The 20,958-nt window shown below is 40.1% G+C and overlaps 1 long non-coding RNA gene across 2 annotated transcripts in view; it reads right to left on the bottom strand.

The window, feature by feature from the left end:
* The window catches only part of LOC110344928 (uncharacterized), a 46,525-nt gene extending 43,932 nt beyond the window's left edge, over positions 1-2,593 (bottom strand). Inside the window, exon 1 of one of the 2 annotated variants that reach the window (XR_002387891.2) lies at positions 2,175-2,593. This is a non-coding gene — a long non-coding RNA (uncharacterized LOC110344928). The remainder of the gene's footprint in view (positions 1-2,174) is intronic. The other variant, XR_015449678.1, reaches the window with a different exon arrangement.
* Between the last annotated feature and the right edge of the window lie 18,365 nt (positions 2,594-20,958).

Raw genomic sequence — 20,958 nt, 5'->3', positions numbered from 1 at the left:
TTTATTTTAAAGTTAATAGAAAAAAAGAAAATGGCGGACTTCCGGTATAAACAGGAAGGCCCTCGGGTGATTAATCTGAATATTAATCAAATTAATTTAGTTGAAGCTCCGAGCTGGGGTGAGCTGTGACACAGATCACACCTGGAGGAGCTCAGGGTCTCTGTCACTTCTTCACAGCTGGGACAAAATAACCAAGGCCCACAGCCTAGAGGTGGAGGGGTTTGTTTGGGCCGCAGTTCTAGTTCGTGGTCGGCTCCAGTCAGCAACAGAACTATGCAAGGGCCTGGCGGAAGGCAGAGCCCATCTCACGGTGGCCCGGAAGCAGGAGGGAGGAGCCAGCTGCAGGCCCAGGGAGCCGCCTTCGACACCAGCGCCTCCTCTCGGTAAGTCAGCCGCAGCGCCTGTGACCCAACCACTTTCCAAAGGCCCCGCCCGAACACGGAATAGTTACACGAACTTCTGGAATACCCACATCCTTTTTAATTGCTTGCAGAGTCAGTGAGTTAATCTCCTCTAAATTCTAAATCTCACCCACAGGTTTAGGATTGTTACTCCTTCACACCCTTTCTCTGAGCCTCAATGGGGAATCAGAAGATTGTATGTACATGCATCCTGCGCGGACATGGATCATCACAGGAGCTTGCATTTGCACACAGTTTTCAGTGTGCTTTCTTGTGGCTTTGCTCTCAGGGCCCTAAAAAGTAGGCCAGCCAGAAGCTCAGAAGTTTAGGGGCTCCCTTAAGGTCACTCAGCTGCAGCAGCAGCAGCAGAAGCCAGAACCTCGCTGAGGACTCCCTCTGCACCTGCCAGGCTGGCGTAGGCCTGTTTCCACATTTTATGTAGTCTCCATTTGTTTAGCAGCTCCAGTTGCTGGCAGGCGAGCAGCCAGATGATGGGAAAAAGAAAGAGGGTGTGAGAACGGACTTCTCTCGACCGCGGCCCTGTGACCAGAGCCAGCCGTGGAGCAAGGTGCTCTCTGCCCAGCCCCAGACCTGTTAGAAAACAGTCCACATTTAGGATCTTGGGACTTTCTCACATTTAAACGTCTCTTTTAAAATTGGAAATACTTAGGAGAAATACCGAATCTTAACACTTATCAATGAATGCCTTGAGCAGGTTTCGTTGACAGCTAAAAATAAACCTGAAATAGTGGAAGATGTTTCGGGAAGGAAGAAACAGGCACCAATTTATCTTAATTCAAATTGTTCCCAGGATCAACTCTGGCCATTCGAGCTAGAATCCTTTTAAAAGATTCCTTTAGCAGGAAATGCCGAAAGGTGCCAAGCTCATTTTGTCCAGTAGCAAATACCTACTGATTGGGAAAATGACCACCACCAAAACAACAATCCCTCAGTAAGTCCAGGTCACTGAGAAATATGTAGGATAAACGAGCATTGTAAGTTTAAGAGTTACGTATGCATCTATCTGAAAGCAGTTGGATGTTCCATCTTGTTCATCAGGAACGAGATTGTCTCCCTATTTTTAGCAGAAATTGCAAGCCGGGCCTGTGTAGCCTTTGCTAAGCAGAACAGGAACTGGATTTCTTTCGGTTTCTAGTCTATGTGTGGGAGCGTGACATACAGCTCAGAAAAGGGCAGGATCCAAAACAAGCTGTAATGATCACTTCAAGACAACCAAACATGTGTCCAACTCTACTATGGCTTCCTAACTAATGCATTACTGGTACTCTGCTTTTTTACTGTTAATGAGTAAAAAAAATGCATTTGCACATACATTTACATGCATGCCTATCAGAATTCACTTGTGCTAGCTCTATATGTAATGAGTGGGACACTCTCTGTAGACTTAAATATAGAGTGTAGGACAATTGTAAGAGATCCCAATCAGGGTTTCTGCTATTCTTCACATATTTAAAGGCACAACACACAAAGGTTACGTAACTGCCTTTACGCAAAGCCCTGCACTCAGAGCTGTTTTCCAAGCCTGTTTGCAGCTGAGCGTTTACTAAATCAAGCACTAAAAACTAGATTTACACTGGTTGTTCAGAGCTGAAAGGCAGCTGCATCTGCCATTAGAGCAATTCAGTTTCTTTTTTATAAAGCACAAGTAAGGCTCAATTTACTAAAGTTTTATTTCCTTTTTATGTATCCCATATGCTTGGGGAAAAAATTAAGTTTATGAGATTAAAAATGAGTTTTATGCTAAATACTTACAAAGTTTCAGCTGGCTGCATTTGCAGGCCTTCAAAGCCACCTATTCGGCTTTCGGCTTTTTTCTTTCCCATTCCAATGAAAGGCCTTTGTATTTCCAAAGGAAGCTGCCCAGCCCCTTCCCTGCCACCATCCGGATCTGGCTTCCTCTTCTACATCACATAATTTTACAGCAGTTGAGCCAGACAGATGAGTAAGTTCCTTCTTGCTGTCAAAATCTTCAGGGAAGGTTTGCACATGGACTCGACTGGTTTTTCCCTTGGTTCTTTTTTTTCTTCCATTCCCTGTGTTTTGATTTAGCTGGTGTGGTGATGTTTTTTCATTTCTGTGATCATCTCTAAAATGGCAATATAATTTTACTAGATAGAAAGAAACATCTAGGTAACTAGCTGTGCCCAATTAGGGACTCATCACCACCCAGAAGTCAGAGTAGATTTTAAAAGGATGAAACTTGTATTTCCTTGCTCCAAAATTAATGAGCATCGAGAATTATCTTCTTAACTGTACACATGTAATTCCAAAGACCATAAGGTATCTGTTGCTAGTAGATTTCACATTACAAATTCTTCCTACCTCTGAAACATTTTGGCCTTTCTTAGGATTCATTTTTTAAAATTCCTCCAGTTTCAACTAAGCTATTAGAAAACTTATCATTCTAAAGTGTGGTTAGTGAAAAGAGACAAGCTATAAATGATTGTAGTTTTTCATTCTTTATGGCTGAGTAGTACTCCATTTTATTAAAAACCACACTTTCTTTATCCAGTTTCCAGTCGATGGGCACTCAGGCTGCTTCCAAGCTTTAGCTATTACAAACTGTGTTGCTCTGAACATGGGTGCACATATATCACTGTGGTAGGATGCTTTTAATTCTTTGGGGAAGATACCCAGCAGGGGAATAGCTGGGTCAAATGGGACCTCTAGTCCTAGTTCTTTGAGGTATCTCCATACTGACTTCCATATCGAGGCCATACTCTTAAGTGAAATAAATAGGACACACAAGTGTAAATACCGAATAGTTTCACTAGTGTGAGAAACTGATAGTGTAAACAAAGGTTAAAATGATTAAAATGAATAATTGATACTTTGAAATAGGAAAAAAGGTACAAAGACAAAGGAGTGAAGGGAAGGGAAGGGGAAAGGAAAAGAGGGAAAGGAAAAACTATGAGAAAAAAAATTGTAAATGAAATCTATGTAAATAGGGAAGGGTGGAGGGGGTAAAGGGTGCACAGGTAATGGGGAAAAAAAAAGAACTAAGATATATCATGTACAGGTACAAACACCCAATGATAAATGTAAACAAATTGTATACCTAAAATGTGCCAATAAAAGAACTAAAAAAAAAAAAAAAAGAAAAGAGACAAGCTTGAAAAATATAATATGAGAAAGGCTTCTGGACATTAGGCCAGAAAAACCAACTAAATGATCAGTGCAATAAATCCACTTATTTTCACTAATTCATCCTATCTCTCCTTAATGATTTGCGTGAGCTTCAAGCCTCTCCAGCAGCAGTCAAAAAGCTCTGTAGTCATAAAGTATGTGACTGAAAAATGAAAGTCTGTGATTGAGAAACATCAGTATGTAAACATCATGGTAGATGGCAGGTGGCAAGGTCCTGTAAGTACAAATTGTGTGAGTTAGGAGAACTAAGGTATGTCCATGCATGTCAGAGAGCTCCTCGCTGGTTTTCCAGCTGGCCATAGCTCCCAGTCCACTCCAGCACTGACCGTCTTGAGCAAAGAGGAGAAATGCAGATCATCTTCCAGTTACTGCCTGAGATAGAGGAAGCGTCAATGTAGATCAAATTGAGCCAGAGACATTAGCTTAACGCAGTGATGGCAAATCTAGGGCACGCGTGCCATAGTAGGCACACACAGCCCGCTCTATAGGCACTCAAGCCAAGTGGCCCCAGCATCACCCCAGCAGCTGAGCATCGGATAACAGTGCACATCGGGGCAGTGTTGGCACTTTGTGATAAACAACTGGGTCCGAGGTTGCAGTGTGGGCACTTGGTCTCTGAAAGGTTCACCATCACTGGCTTATAGTTAGAGACCAGAATTCTCCAGGATTATGAACCTGTGTTGCATGCCAAGCATTTCCATTCCAAATTGCAACTCTTGGCAGACAGGATGGTTTGCACTACAAAGAATGAGAAAAATGGTAATCATATGGAAATAACAATGCCCAGAAGGGACATGAAACCATGCCTGCAGAGTGCCACTGAATCTCAAAGACATACTGTCATACTGGGAAGGGCTGCAACATACAGTAGCAATGGCAGAGCACATCAGAGGTGATTTGGGGTTACCTGTCCTGACACGCTGCTAGCAGCAAAGGAGAATATCAGGACCCTTCCGAGACAGGGAGGGACTTGAAGGCTGGTATTCCCCTCATTTCAGAATAAGGAGCTTAGCGTTACTTTGCGTTACCAAATTGTCACCTACACTGCTGTGATTGTACCTCTTCAAACTGCCATAGTTTAGAAAATGAAAGTTACATCATTAAACCCTCAGCTACACCCTTGACCTGAGATCCTCATCCTTCAGTTAAAGGAGACAAACAAACACACTCATGAAACAGAAACACAATCAAGACCTAATTGGTAAGTTGTTACCTACAATTTAGGAGAAACTGGGAGAGGGAACCCCTATGTATAGGAGTGGCCAGAAAAGTTTTTATAGAAAAGAGGGGCCTTGAATTTGTAAAGAAAACCAAAAGTATTTCAGATGTGGAAAGAGAGATGAGCAATAGCACTTGACACAGGCATGAAAGTGGAATATTTATACAAAGGGAATGGCAATGCATGAGGCGAAATAGAGCCAAGGTCTGGGGGAGCTGTAGAATATAACTTGTGAAAGATACTGGACGTGTGATCTGCAGGAATCCCAATAATAAACTGAGGAGGAGTAACAAGACAGAGTGGGGGAATGAAGTAAGACCACTGGAGACATAATGAGATTCCAAGCATGAGGTGATGAAGTAAGAGCAAGAAACTGGAATCCATGAGGAGAAAGAGATGGAGTCTTTCTGTTCCCCACTCATGTCCTCATCCTGTCCTGTGTCTCATTGGGGTTCAGCAGTGGCTGTGATGCTCCAGGAACTGGTGGGTGGTCCCAACCCCAGGGAACCCTGAGTGACTTTTTTTTTTACCCTTTCTGTTCTTTCAAGGCTGGAGTTGGTGACAGCACCCCAGTGTGGTTAATCCCTGAAAGCTCCCTTATCTCCTCCTGGTTTCCTTAAAGCTGTGGTATCTGTCCCTTTGCAGACTCTCACTGATACAGACACCAAAAACATCTTGAAAGAAGAGTAGATATGGTATGAATTAGGATGGAACAAAAAGAAAGTGGAGGTGTTGAGTGTGAGGTTTTGAGTGTGAGGTACTGGAAAACAGCACATGAAAATGCAGAGTTCTAGAAGAACATCTACTGGAATCAATTGTATCTCTTCCACTCTGTAGCCATGTGACATTAGTCACAGGCATATAGCAACATTTATAAGCCAGAGTTCCTTCATTTATGGAATAAGAACAACAATTATCTTAAGGGTTATATGAGTTAATCTATATAAAGTATTTAGGATAGTGTTAAGCTGCATAGCATTTTCTATCATCATCATCTTCATCATCATTAATAACCATGTAGGAAATATTATAAACAAAAGTTGTGCACTTTGAGCCTAATGATGGCAGTAAAATACCTAAACAGAGATTTTAAGGAAGCACTTGGGAATATACTGGAATTTGTGTAAGAGGCAATTACTAAGGTGTGAATAGATATAAAGTAACCTGTATGAAAGGGATAGGTGAAACTTTGAAAATAGATGACCTTTTCAAAGGGAAGATGGCATCCAAAGGAGGACAGAGTTCTGAGAAATAAGCACTGAAGAAATCCACAGTGAGTAGGTAGGAGGAAGATGAGAGGTTAGAAAAGACAGAAGAAGCCAAAGACTTAGATTTTGTGGTATTGCAGAAGATAAAGAAGCAAGAAGCAATGAAAATAGCAAATGCCTTTGAACTTCACAAAGAGCTTGCTTGGGCCTTCAAGAAAAGAATCTTGAAGAGGTAGTGGGAATGGAAAAGAAAATCCGGATTTTTTTTTTAAATAGAGGAAGCGGGTATACCCAAGAATAGGTCACTGTATGGTTTTTTTCCCTCAAGATGGAGTAGACATGGGCAAAAAGAAATGTAAAGAGAGAAAAATGCTGAGAATTCTTGAGAAAGAAAAGACAATTAACATTCAAAAGATGCCTCTGGGAAAAGAGAAGCAACAAGGATTAGAAATCAAATCAGGATTTTTTTTTGTAAATAAGAAATCAAAATTCCAAATGTTTGCAGGGTTTTCCGACACTAATTGTATCCTTTTCATTTATAACAAAGCTAGCTATTAAGATTTTAATTATTATGGTCCAGCTGTGAATGTGAGCCAATTTAAAGCAAAATCTAAAATAAAATGGCAACCTATACTCATTCACTTCAAAATAACATTTTATTAAAGTAACATTTTGTTAAAGTCATCGACTCCAGAGTAAGACTGGCCGAGTTCATGCCCCTAACTTTGCCACTTAGCAGCTACAGGCCCTTGGGCAGATTACTTTATCTTTCTATACCTAGAGTTCCACATCTCTAAAATGGAGATGTTAATTGTGCAGACCTCATTGGGCCACTGTGAAAAATAAATGTGATAACACAAATAAATTGCTTAGAATAATGCTAGGCATATAGTAAGGATTCAATAAACCTTACTTATTATAATTCACACATATCTACTTCACACAACAATTATATCTTAATTCTTTCTCCTCTGGGCAGTACTCTAATTTCTCTCAACTCAAAGAAAATGTTATTGCAGGAAAATCCCTAGATAACCACATCCCATGATAATGTAAATTCAGCTTTAATGCATTTGAAAATTGGTGCTGTTTTCTGTGTCCAACATCATGTTTCAAGGGCAGGGCAGGGCAGATAACATTCTCATTTCCTACAGGGGAGACATGTGGGATGAGGGGGTAACACCAGATGGAGAAACTTCCGACAAGCCCGATTTAGGAAGTGAGGAAGCAAAGGCAGGGTCTTGGTTACTTTTCTCATTGCTGAGACAAAATACCCAATACCCACAAGTTAAAGAAGGAAAGGTTTATTTCAGCTCATGGTTCCTAGAGGTTTCGGTCCATAGTCTGCTGGCTCCAAGGCAGGGTGTCATGACAAGGGGCCACTGCAGAAGAGAAACAGTTCACGGGGTGGCAGGGCAGGCAGAAGGCAGCAAGTAGCAGCAGCAGCAACCTGCCTTCTTCCCGTCCATTTACAGTTCATCCAGGCTACCTCCCTTTTGGGTGGTGCCACTCAGAACTATGCTGATTCCAATCCATGGACTAATCCACAAACCCCTAATCTCAGCATCACACCCTTAATCCACGTTCACCCACCTGAATCTAGCCACCTCCAAAAGGCCCACCTCTGATCATATGAGGCTTTGGGGTTACATCTAGGTACAAGCCGTAACAGGCAGCATGCCGAATCCCAGAGATCTCTCAGCCTGATTTCTCTGCAATATATTGAAAACATGGACACAAAGTGATTCAGAGATACCTGGAATTTCTGTTTCTGTCCTGCACGTTCATCCAGGCCCAAGATCTATAATCAACCTCATTGGTATTTAACCAGAGATACAATAGCCACCAACAAGTATAATATTTTTCAGCTTTCCATCACTATAATGAAATAACTGAGGTAACTAACTTATGAAGTTAGTTATTTGGGCTTAGTTTTGGAGGTCCCAGTCTATGGTCACTTGGCCCATTACTTTTGGGCCCATAGCAGAACAAAACCCCTCACTTCAACTATTGCCCTTAAGGTTACGCCATCAATAACCTAAAGACCCACCAGCAGGCACCATCTCTGAGAGATCCTAACACCTTCCAATCGCACCACCTGGGGACCAAGCCTTTAACACATGGACCTTGTCTTAGTTACTTTTCTTGTTGTTGAGACAAATACCCGACACCCAAAGCTAAAGGAGGAAAGGTTCATTGTAGCTCACAGTTTATAGAGTTCTCAATTCACAGTTGGCTGGCTCCAAGGCAGGATGGCACTGTAGAGGGGCATCCCTGAGAAGAAACAGTTCATGGTGGGTAGAAGGCAACAAAGCTGTGAAGTAGCAAAGCAGCAGCCATAGTAGCTTCCCTGTCCCTTTCATCCCTTCCAAGCTACCTGCCCTTTGGGTGGTGCCACTCACACCCAGGGTTTACATTCTGGATGGCATCAATTTTAAAACAAAAAGAATGAAGAAAATGGTATCATATTATTATTGATGAAAGATGCTGCATAGGAGGAACCTCTTGCCTTTCTCAGTCCTCCTCTAGCAGAGCAATTGGTGGGTGAGGGAAATGAAATAAGATAACCTAAGCTGGCATCACCTAGGGTGGGAGGAAGGCAATGGTTTTTTTCAGAGAGATGAAGACCTGGGTAGAGACTGTGCCCAGTGGTTAGCTTTTAAGCAGCTATAACAAACATCGGCAGGTGTCTGAATGAACATTATCCACACCCATTATCCACACCCAGAACTATGCCAAAACAATCAGTGGACTAATTTAATAATCACACTTAATTGCAGCATCACACACTCTAGATCCAGCCACCTCTAAAAAGTCCCACCAATGATCACATGAGGCATTGAGGGCACATGTAGGCACAGGCCATAACAGGCTTTCAGGGAGATTCAAATTCCATACCATAGCAAGTTCCAGATTGCTTCTGGGACCAGAAAGGACTGAAATGTTATGGTCAGATCCAAAATCCCAGTCAATCAGATGCATAGGCTGTCCTCACTATTTTATTTCTCTTGCAATAATATTGAGTATTTACACTATTGAAAATTTTTAGACTCTTATTAATCAAGTGACAATAGGCTTTTCCTGTACATCAGCTGCCTTCAGAAAATTGTTCTAGATTGATTAATAGCCTCTTACACTTATTTTTTCTCATCCACCCACTGCCCCAGGTTATACTCGAATTTCCGTGAGGATAGAGCTCATCCTTATCATATTGCTTCTTAGAAAATCTTCCACAAGGAGGACCCCACCCCCAGGCACACCCACCAGCCTCCAGCTTAGCCGCCTGGATGCCTGCCACAATAGTCCCCCCCCCCCAGCCTGTTAGCTGTACAGCTACTTGGATCCACACTACAGAGGCACAGGGGAGCATAAAGGCCATTGTCCTGAGCTGCAGAAGTGAACAACAGAGAGAGAGCCTCTCTCAGGCTCCCTGATGAAAACTGAAGCCCACTAGAAAAGTGAAGAGAATCTCTGCAACATAGGTGCACCAGACCACCGTGCTTGATAACTTGGAGGGATCATCACCTCCCTTCAGAACCTGGACTATCTTTAGGGGAAAGGCAGTGGGAACCTCCAGTAAAACCTGGCAGAGTTCAACCCTGCAGGAGGACAGAGAGCTCAACTTGGGATTGCAGCCAGAAATCTGCCTGAATCTCACGAGTCTGTGACTGGCTTACTGACTCATTGACTTATATCTGCACACTGCTGCCCACATTGTCTATTGTGACAGCAGAGACATACCCTGAAGGAGGCCCTTCATTTTTATCTTTTATTTGTTATTTTCAAAATTACCACTATTTTTTTGCTCTTATTTTTAATTTCTTATTTGCTACTCTTTCAAAATTTTTATTTTTATTTTTATTTCTTTTCTCTTTTCTTTCTCTCTCTCTGCCTCACTCCCTTGCTGTCCCACATTGTTCTTTATCTCCTTTTGTGTTCCTGTTTTGCCCCTAATTCACATTTCTTCTTTATTTTTCTTTTCTTCTCTTTCCTTCTCTTGCCAGTGCCTTCTGGCCTCACTGCTAACCTTCCCCTATCCTTCTACTTACCTATTCCTCCCTCCCCAACACCTTCTAACTCCCCATCCTGAAGGGTAAAGTTGCTATATTAAAGAGTTTATTCACTATAAACATATGTTGAGTTGGTCCTTGATTTTGATTTAATTCACAGAGTTAAAGGTAATAGATTAATAACTACCACAAATTGTCATTTTCTAAGAGGTACTTGATGCTATTGTGTTGCTGATTGTATCACTTGGGCTAAGGTGTTGGGATTGATCTATTCAGTTGTCCTTCTTGGTATAATGAAAATGAGACAGCCTCAGAGCCATTAGAGACTCAAAACCTAAAGACCAACTATATCTGGAAGACACCTCTGAGAACCAACCATTCCATAAGTGTTTTAAATACATCAACAAAGATACTTACAATAAACAACTTCAAAGCATCAACCCAGGAACTAAGCCAAGGTCAGTACCAAAAACAAAAATGAGAAGACATTTAAGTAAGGCACAAACTCAAACTTCAACCCCACAAAAGGCAAATTCTGGGGTAAATGAGGTGGAAAAGTCTGATAATCAACCACCTGGACACCCTAAACTGATAGCACAGGAAGTAACAAAACATACGAATGAGGCTCTAGAAAAATTCAAAACAGAAATAATTTCCTAGATAACTTCAGAGATGGTGAGCAGAGTGAAAGACATGATTAGAGACTCTAGAACAGAAACAGATAAAAAGAAATAGATGAGCTCAGAAATATGCAGGAAGCCATGAATGCTCCACATGAGAAAGAAATGGAAACCATGATCACCCCAACATAAGAAAGAAATGGAATCCATGAAACAGATTCAAACAGATATTCAAGAGATTAAAAACTCCATTGAAAGCATGCAGAGCAGATTAAGGGAATCTGAAGACAGAATATCAGATATAGAAGATGGGATTGCAGTTAAGGACTATGAAAACAGAGATCTCTTCAAAATAGTAAGGCACCACGAGAAATCAATCCAGCAGCTGTTAGATGATGCACGGAAGAATAACATAAGACTGATAGGAGTCCATGAAAAACAGGAGAAAGGACAATTGACATAAAAAAACCTGTTCACTGAAGTAATAGTAGAAAACTTCCCAGACAGAGGTGGAGAATTGGACATACAGATAAGTGAGGCATATAGAACTCCAACTAGCCACAATCAAAAAAAAATCTACACCTAGACATATAATAGTCAAGATCCCAGGAATCCAACAGAAGAAGAAAATCCTACACACAGAGAAAAGAACTAAATCATCTACAAAGGAAAGCCCATCATAATCACAGCAGACTTCTCAACAAACCCTCAAATCAAGGACAGCCTGAAGTGAAGTATTTCAAGCCCTAAAAGAAAATAACTTCCAACTTAGACTGTTGTATCCTGAAAAATTATCTTTCAAAATAGATGGGGAAATTAGATTCTTCCACAACAAAGAACACCTGAGAAATTTCATGAACACCAAACCAGCACTTCAAACAATTCTAAGCAATATCCTAGAAAAAGACAATGAAGGTCACAACTCCGTGAAGCCCAACAGAGGGAAGCCACCAAGCAAGGTAAGAAACTAAAGGGAAAGGGGGAAAATATATGAAATAAAAGAGCCAACAACAGCAAAACATCATGACATGGATGAGTTAATATCTATCAATCATAACTATCAATGTTAATGTCCTCAATTCATCAATCAAAGGAAATAGACTGACAGAATGGAGCAAAAAGCAAAATCCAGCAATATGCTGTATAAAAGAAACACACCTAACTCAAAAAGAAATTCATAGACTGAAAGTAAAAGGATGGAAAATAGTTCTCCATGCCACAGGAACCCAGAAAAAAGCAGGGGTAGCAGTCTTATTTGCAGACAAAGTAGATTTCAAACCAAAACTAATTAAGAGAGACAAAGATGGTCACTACATCCTTGTGAAGGGAACAATCCAAGAGGAAGAGATGACAATTCTAAATATATATGCGCCAAATACGAATGCCCCCAACTATACAAAACAAATATTAATGGACATGAAAAACCAAATAAGCACTAATAAAATTGCAGTGGGGGACTTCAATACCCCACTATCACAAATAGACAGATAATCCAGACAAAAAATTAACAACAAAATTCTAGTACTGAACCAAGCTATTGAACAAATGGACTTAATAGATGTTTACAGAGTATTCCACCCCACAAAATGAGAATACACATTCTTTTCGGCTGCACACATGTCATTCTCCAAAACAGACCACATGCTAGCTCATAGGACATGTCTAAGTAAATGTAAAGGAACTGAAGTTACCCCCTGTATATTATCAGACCACACTGCAATAAAATTGGAGGTCAATAACATAAGAAACCACAAAACTCCCACAAACACATGGAAATTAAATAACACCCTCTTGAACAACCAATGGGTCACAGAGGAAATTAAAGAAATTAGACAGTTTCTACAAGTAAATGACAATGCCAGTAAACATACAGGAATCTATGGGACACAATGAAAGCCGTTCTACATGGGAAATTCATAGCAATGAATGCCCATATTAGGAAAACAGAAAGAATGCAGATAAATAACCTAATGCAGAACCTCAAGCTCCTAGAAAAAGAAGAGAATAACAGACCCAAAGCTCATACAAGAGAGGAAATTATAAAGACCAGAGCAGAAATCAATGCAATGGAGACTAAGAGGATGATACAAAAAATTAATGAATCAAAGAGCTGGTTTTTCAAAAGAATAAATAAAATTGATAAACCTTTAGCCAAACTTATCAAAAAAAAGGAAGGAAAAGTCTCAGATCCATGCAATTGAGAACAAAAAAGGTGAAGTCACAACAGACCCAGCAGAAATCCAGAGGATCATCAATACCTACTTCAAGAACTTGTACTCTAATAAAATGGAAAACACAGAAGAAATGGACAGATTCCTAGATACATAAGAATTGCCAAAGTTAAATGAAGAAGATATAGAAATTCTAAACATCCCAAATACAATGAGTGAAATTTAAAATGTAATAAAAATTTTACCAACAAAGAAAAGCCCAGGTCCTGATGGCTTCACTGCTGAATTCTACAAGACATTTAAAGAAGAACTATCACCATTACTCTTTAAACTCATCAAGAAGATTGAAAGGGAAGCAAGGCTTCCAAATTCATTCCTGGAAGCAAGTGTTACTTTGATTCCAAAACCAGGGAAAGACCCACCCCAGAAAGAGAACTACAGGCCAATCTCCCTAATGAACATAGATGCAAAAATCCTTAACAAGATACTAGTGAACAGAATACAGAGGGTCATCAAGAAGATCATACACCCTGACCAAGTCGGATTTATCCCAGGGATGCAAGGATGGCTCAACATTCATAAATCAATAAATGTAAGACACTATCCTAACAGACTCGACAAAAACCACATGATCATCTCAATAGATGCAGAAAAGGCATTTGACAAAATCCAACACCCATTCATGATAAAAACGCTACAGAACATTGGAATAGAAGGTCTTTACCTCAACTTGATTGAGGCTATGAAAAACCAACAGCCAACATCATACTAAAAGATCAAAAACTGAAAGCTTTGACACTAAAATCAGGAACAAGACAAGGATGCCCACTATCACCACTCCTGTTCAATATAGTTCTGGAAACATTAGCCACAGCAATTAGAAAAGAGAAAGAAATAAAAGGAATAAAGATAGGAAAGGAAGAAGTTAAACTATCATTATTTGCTGATGATATGATACTTTACATAGAAGACCCAAAAACCTCGGTCAAAAGACTTCTAGACCTAATTGACAGATTCAGTGGAGTAGCTGGATATAAGGTCAACACTCAAAAAACAATAGCCTTCTCATACACAAATAGCAGACTCAGTGAGAGAGAAATTCGGGAAATAATTCCTTTTACAATAGCATCCAAAAATTTCCTATCTAATTTCCTCATCTATTTTGAAAGATAATCCAAAAAAATGAAATATCTGGGAATCAACTTCACAAAGGAAGGAAAAGACCTCTACACTGAAAAGTACAGCACTCTGAAAAAGGAGATTGAGGAGGATATAAGAAAATGGAAAGACATCCCTTGTTCCTGGGTAGGAAGAACCAATGTAGTGAAAATGGCCATACTTCCAAAACTATTACATAGTTTTAATGCAATTCCAATTGAAATTCCAACAATCTACTTCACAGAACTAGAGAAAACAATCCAAAACTTCATTTGGAACCAGAAGAGACCTAGAATAGCAAAAGCAATTCTAAGCAACAGAGACATGGCTGGGGGTATCACAATCCCCAACTTCAAACTATACTACAAAGCTACTGTGATAAAAACAGCATGGTGTTGGCAAAGAAACAGATCCAAGCATTAGTGGAATAGATTAGAAGATGCAGAAACAACTTCAGATGTACTCAGCCACCTCATCTTTGACAAAGGAGCCAACCATCCTCATTGGAGGAAAGATAGCCTATTTAATAAATGGTGTTGGAAAAACTGGATTTCAACCTGCCAAATATTAAAACTAGACCCATACCTATCACCATGCACTAAACTAAGATCAAAGTGGATTAAAGATCTACATATCAAGACAGAAACACTAAACTTGCTGGAAGATAAGTTAGGTAGAACTCTTGAAGACATTGACATAGGAAAAGACTTTATGAACAAAATCTCAGTAGCACAGGAACTAGCACAAAGAATAAACAAGTGGGATCTCATCTTATTAAAAAGCTTCTGCACTGCAAGAGAAACTACTAACAGAGCTAAGAGACAACCTACAATGTGGGAAAACATTTTCAGCAGCTGTACCTCAGACAGAGGTCTACTATCTAGAATATAAAGAACTGAAAAAAATCAGACCTCCCCAAATTCAAAGACCCAATTCAAAAATGGGCATCTGAAATGAACAGACATTTGTCAGAATAAGAAGTAAAAGTAGCAAATAAATATATGAAAAAAATGTTCAACATAACTGGTCATTCGAGACATGCAAATGAAAACAACACTGAGATTCCACCTCACCCCAGAAAGAATGGCTGCTATCAAGAAATCAACCAATAACAAATACTGGTGGGGTATGGGGAGAAAGGAACCCTTTTCCATTGTTGGCGGGAGTGCAGACTGGTACAACCACTGTGGAAATCAGTATGGAGATACCTCAAAGAACTAGGACTAGCGGTCCCATTTGACCCAGCTGTTCCCCTGCTGGGTATCTTCCCGAAAGAATTAAAAGAATCATACCACAGCAATATATGTGCACCCATGTTTATAAATCGGCACAGTTTATAATAGCTAAAGCTTGGCAACAGCCCAAGTGCCCATCAACTGGAAACTGGATAAAGAAGATGTGGTTTTTTTTAATAAAATGGAGTACTACTCAGCCATAAAGAATGAGAAACTAGAGACATTTATAGCTAAATGGATGTGAATTGAGGCCATACTCTTAAGTGAAATAAATAGGACACACATGTGTAAATACCGAATAGTTTCTCTAGTGTGAGAAACTGAAAGTGTAAATAAGGATGAAAATGATTAAAATGAATAATTGATAATTTGAAATATTACAAGGTCCAAAGGTGTAAGGGTGGTGGGAAGGGAAGGGGAAAGGGAAGAAGGGAAAGGAAAAATTATGAGAAAAGAAAAAAATGGAGATGCAATCTATGTAAATAGGGAAGGGTGGAGGGGGTGAAGGGTGCATAGGTAATGGGGAAAAAATAAGAACCAAGATACATCATGTACATGTACAAGCACCCAATGATAAATGTAAACATATTGTATGCCTAAAATGTACCAATAAAAGAATTAAAAAGAAATTCTTCCACAATGCCTAGCACAATGTAGCGAGAAAACAAGTGCAGTAGCAACACAAGGAGGCAGTATGTGGGGCTTGGAAGGGTTTACTTTCACCTCATCTCCATGTCTCCATCAGCCCCTCCCTACTTCCCTTTTCAAACAAATTATGCCTTTAATTCCCCTTTTCAATAAAATTCTGGAGTAACTTCTGAGTTGGTGCTAAAGGTTGCTGAAATTATGTTATTTGACTGGTATGATAGGTATTTTGATTTATGTCCCTACAGTGTATCTCTAGCTCCCCTCTGTGGAGGGGGAACATGGGTAATTCAGACAGCTGGGGAGCCCAAGAGGAAAAGAGCAGATCTTGAAGACTACTTTAGTTGACTTACAAAGATCAAATGCTATTTTCTTAGCTAATTGCTAAATGTTGAGAAAAAACAATCTAGAGACAAAACAACAGGGAACCAACTGAAAACAGCTACTTGGTCAACTCTTCTGAATTGGGAGCATAAAACCCAGTCACCTCCACCCTGGAGGTCACCCCAGACGACTCCTGTTCTGCTCCTTCTGGAAAGGCCTCTTCCAGTCTTTTCTGGATGTTCAAAGGCTTGCGAGCTTGTTCATTCAGACACCTGCCGATGTTTGTTACAGCTGCTTAAAAGCTAACCACTGGGCACAGTCTCTACCCAGGTCTTCATCTCTCTGAAAAAAACCATTGCCTTCCTCCTACCCTAGGGGATATCAGCTTAGGTTATCTTATTTCATCTCTCTCACCCACCAATTGCTCTGCTAGAGGAGGACTGAGAAATACAGGAGGTCCCTCCTTTGCAGCATCTTTCATCAATAATAATATGACACTGTTTTCTGCATTCTTTTTGTTTCAAAATTGATGCTGCCCAGAAAGTAAACCCCAAACTGGGAAATTAGTGAAGAGCTTATGTGTTTATTCATCTCTGATCTTACTGGTTGAGTGACAGATATCATTTGATTATCCCTTGGCTATTAGGGTGGTAGCATTAGCTTTGAGGAGTTTACAACATATTTGGGGGAAACCGGAAGTAAAGATATGACAGCAAGACCCTGTAGAAGTATCCACAAGAGTAAGAAGGCCAAGAAAGGCTTGCTGAAGGGAGGAGCCCCTGAGCTAAACTGTGAAGCTGTCACGTAGGAGGAGGGACAATGTCCACAGGAGGAGGAGTCTGCACCTGGAGGCAGGAGGGAGAACAGCTCATCCAGAAACTAGCATGGCTGGAATGGAGAGAGGTAGTATGGAATTAACAAAAGACAGAACATATTTTAAAGACCTCTCATATCCTTTGTAAAAGAATTTATTTTTCAGGACTGAACTACAACCCCAGCCCTTTTGTATTTTTAAGACAGGCTCTTGCTAAGTTGGCCTGGCTGGGCTCAACTTCGCAATCCTCCTGCCTCAGCCCCAGAGCACTGGGAATGCAGGTGTGTGCTGCCATGCCCAGATCTTATGAAATAATTTTTAAAGGACACAATTTTTAAAATGAACTCCAGATAGGAGAATGATATTTAGAAGTGATTTCATTTCCATTTTTTTTCTTTTCTCCTAGTTTTTCCTTGCCTTCTTTTTCTTTCCCCTTCCCCTCCCTTCACTCCTTCGTCTTTGGACCATTTTTCCTATTTCAAATAATCAGTTATTCATTTTAATCATTTTAACCCTTGTTTACACTGTCAGTTTCTCACACTAGTGAAACTATTTGGTATTTACACATGTGTGTCCTATTTATTTCACTTAAGAGTATGGCCTCGATATGCATCCATTTAGCTATAAATGTCTCTAGTTTTTTGTTCTTTATGGCTGAGTAGTACTCCATTTTATAAAAAAAACCACACTTTCTTTATCCAGTTTCCAGTTGATGGGCACTTAAAAATGGAAATGAAATCTATGTAAATAGGGAAGGGCGGAGGGGGTGAAGGGTACGCAGGTAATGCGGAAAAAAAATAAGAACCAAGATACATCATGTACAGGTAAAAACACCCAATGATAAATGTAAACGAATTGTATACCTAAAATGTACCAATAAAAGAACTAAAAAAAAAAAGAGAGAGAGAGGTGAACAACTCAGAGCACGTAGAAAGTTTAAGAGGCTGTTAGAATAAGCCCCACAGGAACAATGAAGATCTTGACTAAGGATTTATTGCTGGGGATAAAAAAGAGGCACACTTGAGAAAGGGAAAGATCATAGCAGTAAGATAGGGTAAAAACTGGAAGCACCAATCATTTAGTTTTCTGGCTTAATCAACCAACAGGAAATATGAAGAATTCAGGAAAGGTTTAGTTGTTAGCTGCACTGGCCTTGAGGTTTCCAGAGGACTTTCAAAAAAAATACCAATACACAAGTATACACACAGTCTTAAGTCCAAGAGCACTAGAGATGTAAACGTGCACACTGATAGAAGCCAAAGCCGTGGGAGCGGATAATTTCGTGTGAAGTGCCTGTGAATAATGAAGGTGTGGAGGAGATCAAAACCAAAGTGAACACAAGCAAATCTCAGTGTTAGCTGATATCTACCACTCTACATTAAAAATGTGCCAGAAGACAGTTCAACTCTCTCACATCCTCTGAATCATGTACTACTCTGCAATCTTTCATGAGCTTCCGAGTTCACTGTGGAATCTGTGTGATCTCATGCCTGTATTTCTCCCTTTGAATTCTGAGTTGGTGTAAGGAACCATCACTAGGATCAGGGTGAGGTTGAGGATGGGAGCAGGCAGGTCACCTGGCCCCAAGCATGGTTGTGTGGGGTTGGAGGTTTGGGAAAAGAGTGTCTCAGGCAGTTTTCCTCAAATGAGGCCCTGAGCATGACAGGTACCAACGCTGACACAGCTAGCATCAGCCCCAATCCAGAATCTATTTCTAGGCATCTTGGTACTTCCCACCTGTAAAAGCTAGACATCACAAAACATTAGTGGAAACTTTAATGGTGAGAAAGGGAAGTAAGGCAACATGTATGGCCTGAAATGGGCATTTTGGGATAAATAAAAAGACCACATCCACCTGCAATTCTTCAAGTACCATAAGGCCACACCTTTTCTCAATATCTTATGAGTATCGCATGAGGACAGTCATCCTGTTTTAACCAGTAGTGCTCGCTTCACTTCCACAGCACATACACTGTTTGTTTTATTTTGTTTTTGCTACGGGGGATGGAACTCAAGACTTTGCGCTTGCAAGGCAGGCGGCAGAACCACTGAGCTAAATTCCCAGCACACACACACACACACACACACACACACACACACACACACACTGTTTTAACCAGTGTCGGGTCTTGCTGTGTGCTCCTGATCACTATCTTCCTGATTCTTAGTACTCTGGACTCATCCCCTTTCCCTCACATTCCAAAATATTCTATTTATTGATAGATTTGAACAAGTCATTTGGCCGTGTGCAGGGAGTATCTACTTTCTATTAATCAGGTCTCTTTGGGATGCAAGTGACTGAAGTCCAACTCAAACTAGCTGAGGCCAAAGAGGAAATATATTATGTTCTGAAATCCTGATTCAGACACTGTTCCTGTTCTGCTCTCAGCTTCCAGATGTTAGGCTGACTTTCTCCACAAAGCAGGGAGTGGCACAATTCATGCCTATCAGTTGAATCCAAAGATCTTAGACTCATTTACCCTGCTCCAAATTCAAAATACCTAAGGAAATCCTCTGACTGGAATAACCTTAAAAAACCCATCTATCCACATCCAAACATTCTGTCTAAAAAAGATGGTATTCATAGAAAAAAATGGGACCAAGGGGCAAAATGACAGACTCTCAACGTGTGTACAGAGTAGTTTTCCCTCCATCACTCAGTTCTGTCCAGTGTCTTAGCAAGGAGAGAAACCTCTCTTGGAGTCTACTGCATTTTTATTCTGCTCGATCACCCTGAAGGTTTTGTCTGATCTCAGGCTGGCACATTACTTCTCTCAGCTACTTTAGACGCTGTTGCTTTCAGGAGCCACGTGTGAAGGCTGCCTGTCTTCTACGCACCCAAATGCCACAGGAGAGAGTCAGCCAGACAAACAGAATTGACAAAGAGGCCATTTTCACTGCTAGCTTGCAAGCCTACCATGCAGGAAGGTTGGAAATCTATTATTTCTTTGGGCTAATTTTGATTTAAAAAAATAAAAAACTATTTAGAGACATATGGCAACTTAAGAAAGCAGGAAACCAAAGAACCTGACATTTTTGGAACCACAAGTAAAAGCTCTTTTAAAAAGTTAACAATGCAAAGATGAATGTGGATTCTAACACATCAACACAGCAGTGTTTCATGATTTGGCTCTACTGGAAGTCATGATACTAGATCAAAGCCAAAATGGAAACTTGGTTTGATCTTCAGCTCCCACTTAAAGAGATCTAAAAGGAGCCACCATGTCATCTAGTTATGGAGTATTTCTAGTGGACGGCTGAGCAGACTGGGGGCTCATTTTCATTCACTGAACATAAGACATGAGACTGACAACTGGCTGGAAGACAGATTTGGAAAGAATGACCATACCCAAGACCACTTGTCAAAGGCTACATTTGAAGATAATTAAGTTGTAAAATGTAGTAATCACTTCAGTCCATTAAATGTTTGACAGCTGTTTATTTATTATACATAAAGAAATTATCCTTTTAAATTATAATTTTTTATAATTTTATTTTTCTTGGCTATGTTGCTCTTCTAGATGTAAAAATAGAACTGTTTTTATAATTTATATTCTATATAAAACCTTGTACCAATAAACAAATACTCAAAAGTTGAATATATATAATGGTTTGTGGTTATCAGTCACTTATCATTCTTTTTATATTGGAGACTTGTTATGCTTTTACATTATTTTCCAATATAAAAAAATCATGTTTCTTGTACATTACCACTAGGTGGCTCAAATGGCTAAAATACTAGTTCAACATATAAGCAGGGAAAAAACCTTAAATCATTGAAAGATTTGAGTCTCTTTCTGTAGTTACGTATTTTATACCTTAATTTTCTGCACACTGTCCTGTTAGTTATGGGTTATCACTATAATGTTGCACAAGGTAGACGATTACTTTAATGCAGACCATCATGTGCACCGTTTTTAGGAAGGAGAAAGGATGAATGGGGCTCATGTTCACTGGGGTCTAAAGTATCAGAGTCTTGAGGTGT

Source organism: Heterocephalus glaber, unplaced genomic scaffold (assembly GCF_053883595.1).
Source record: "Heterocephalus glaber isolate CG9 unplaced genomic scaffold, H.glaber_assembly_v1.0 deba00000768, whole genome shotgun sequence".
NCBI classification, from domain to species: Eukaryota; Metazoa; Chordata; class Mammalia; order Rodentia; family Bathyergidae; genus Heterocephalus; species Heterocephalus glaber.
The sequence above is the reverse complement of the archived record's forward strand: the minus strand, read 5'-3'. Positions and strand labels throughout refer to the sequence as shown.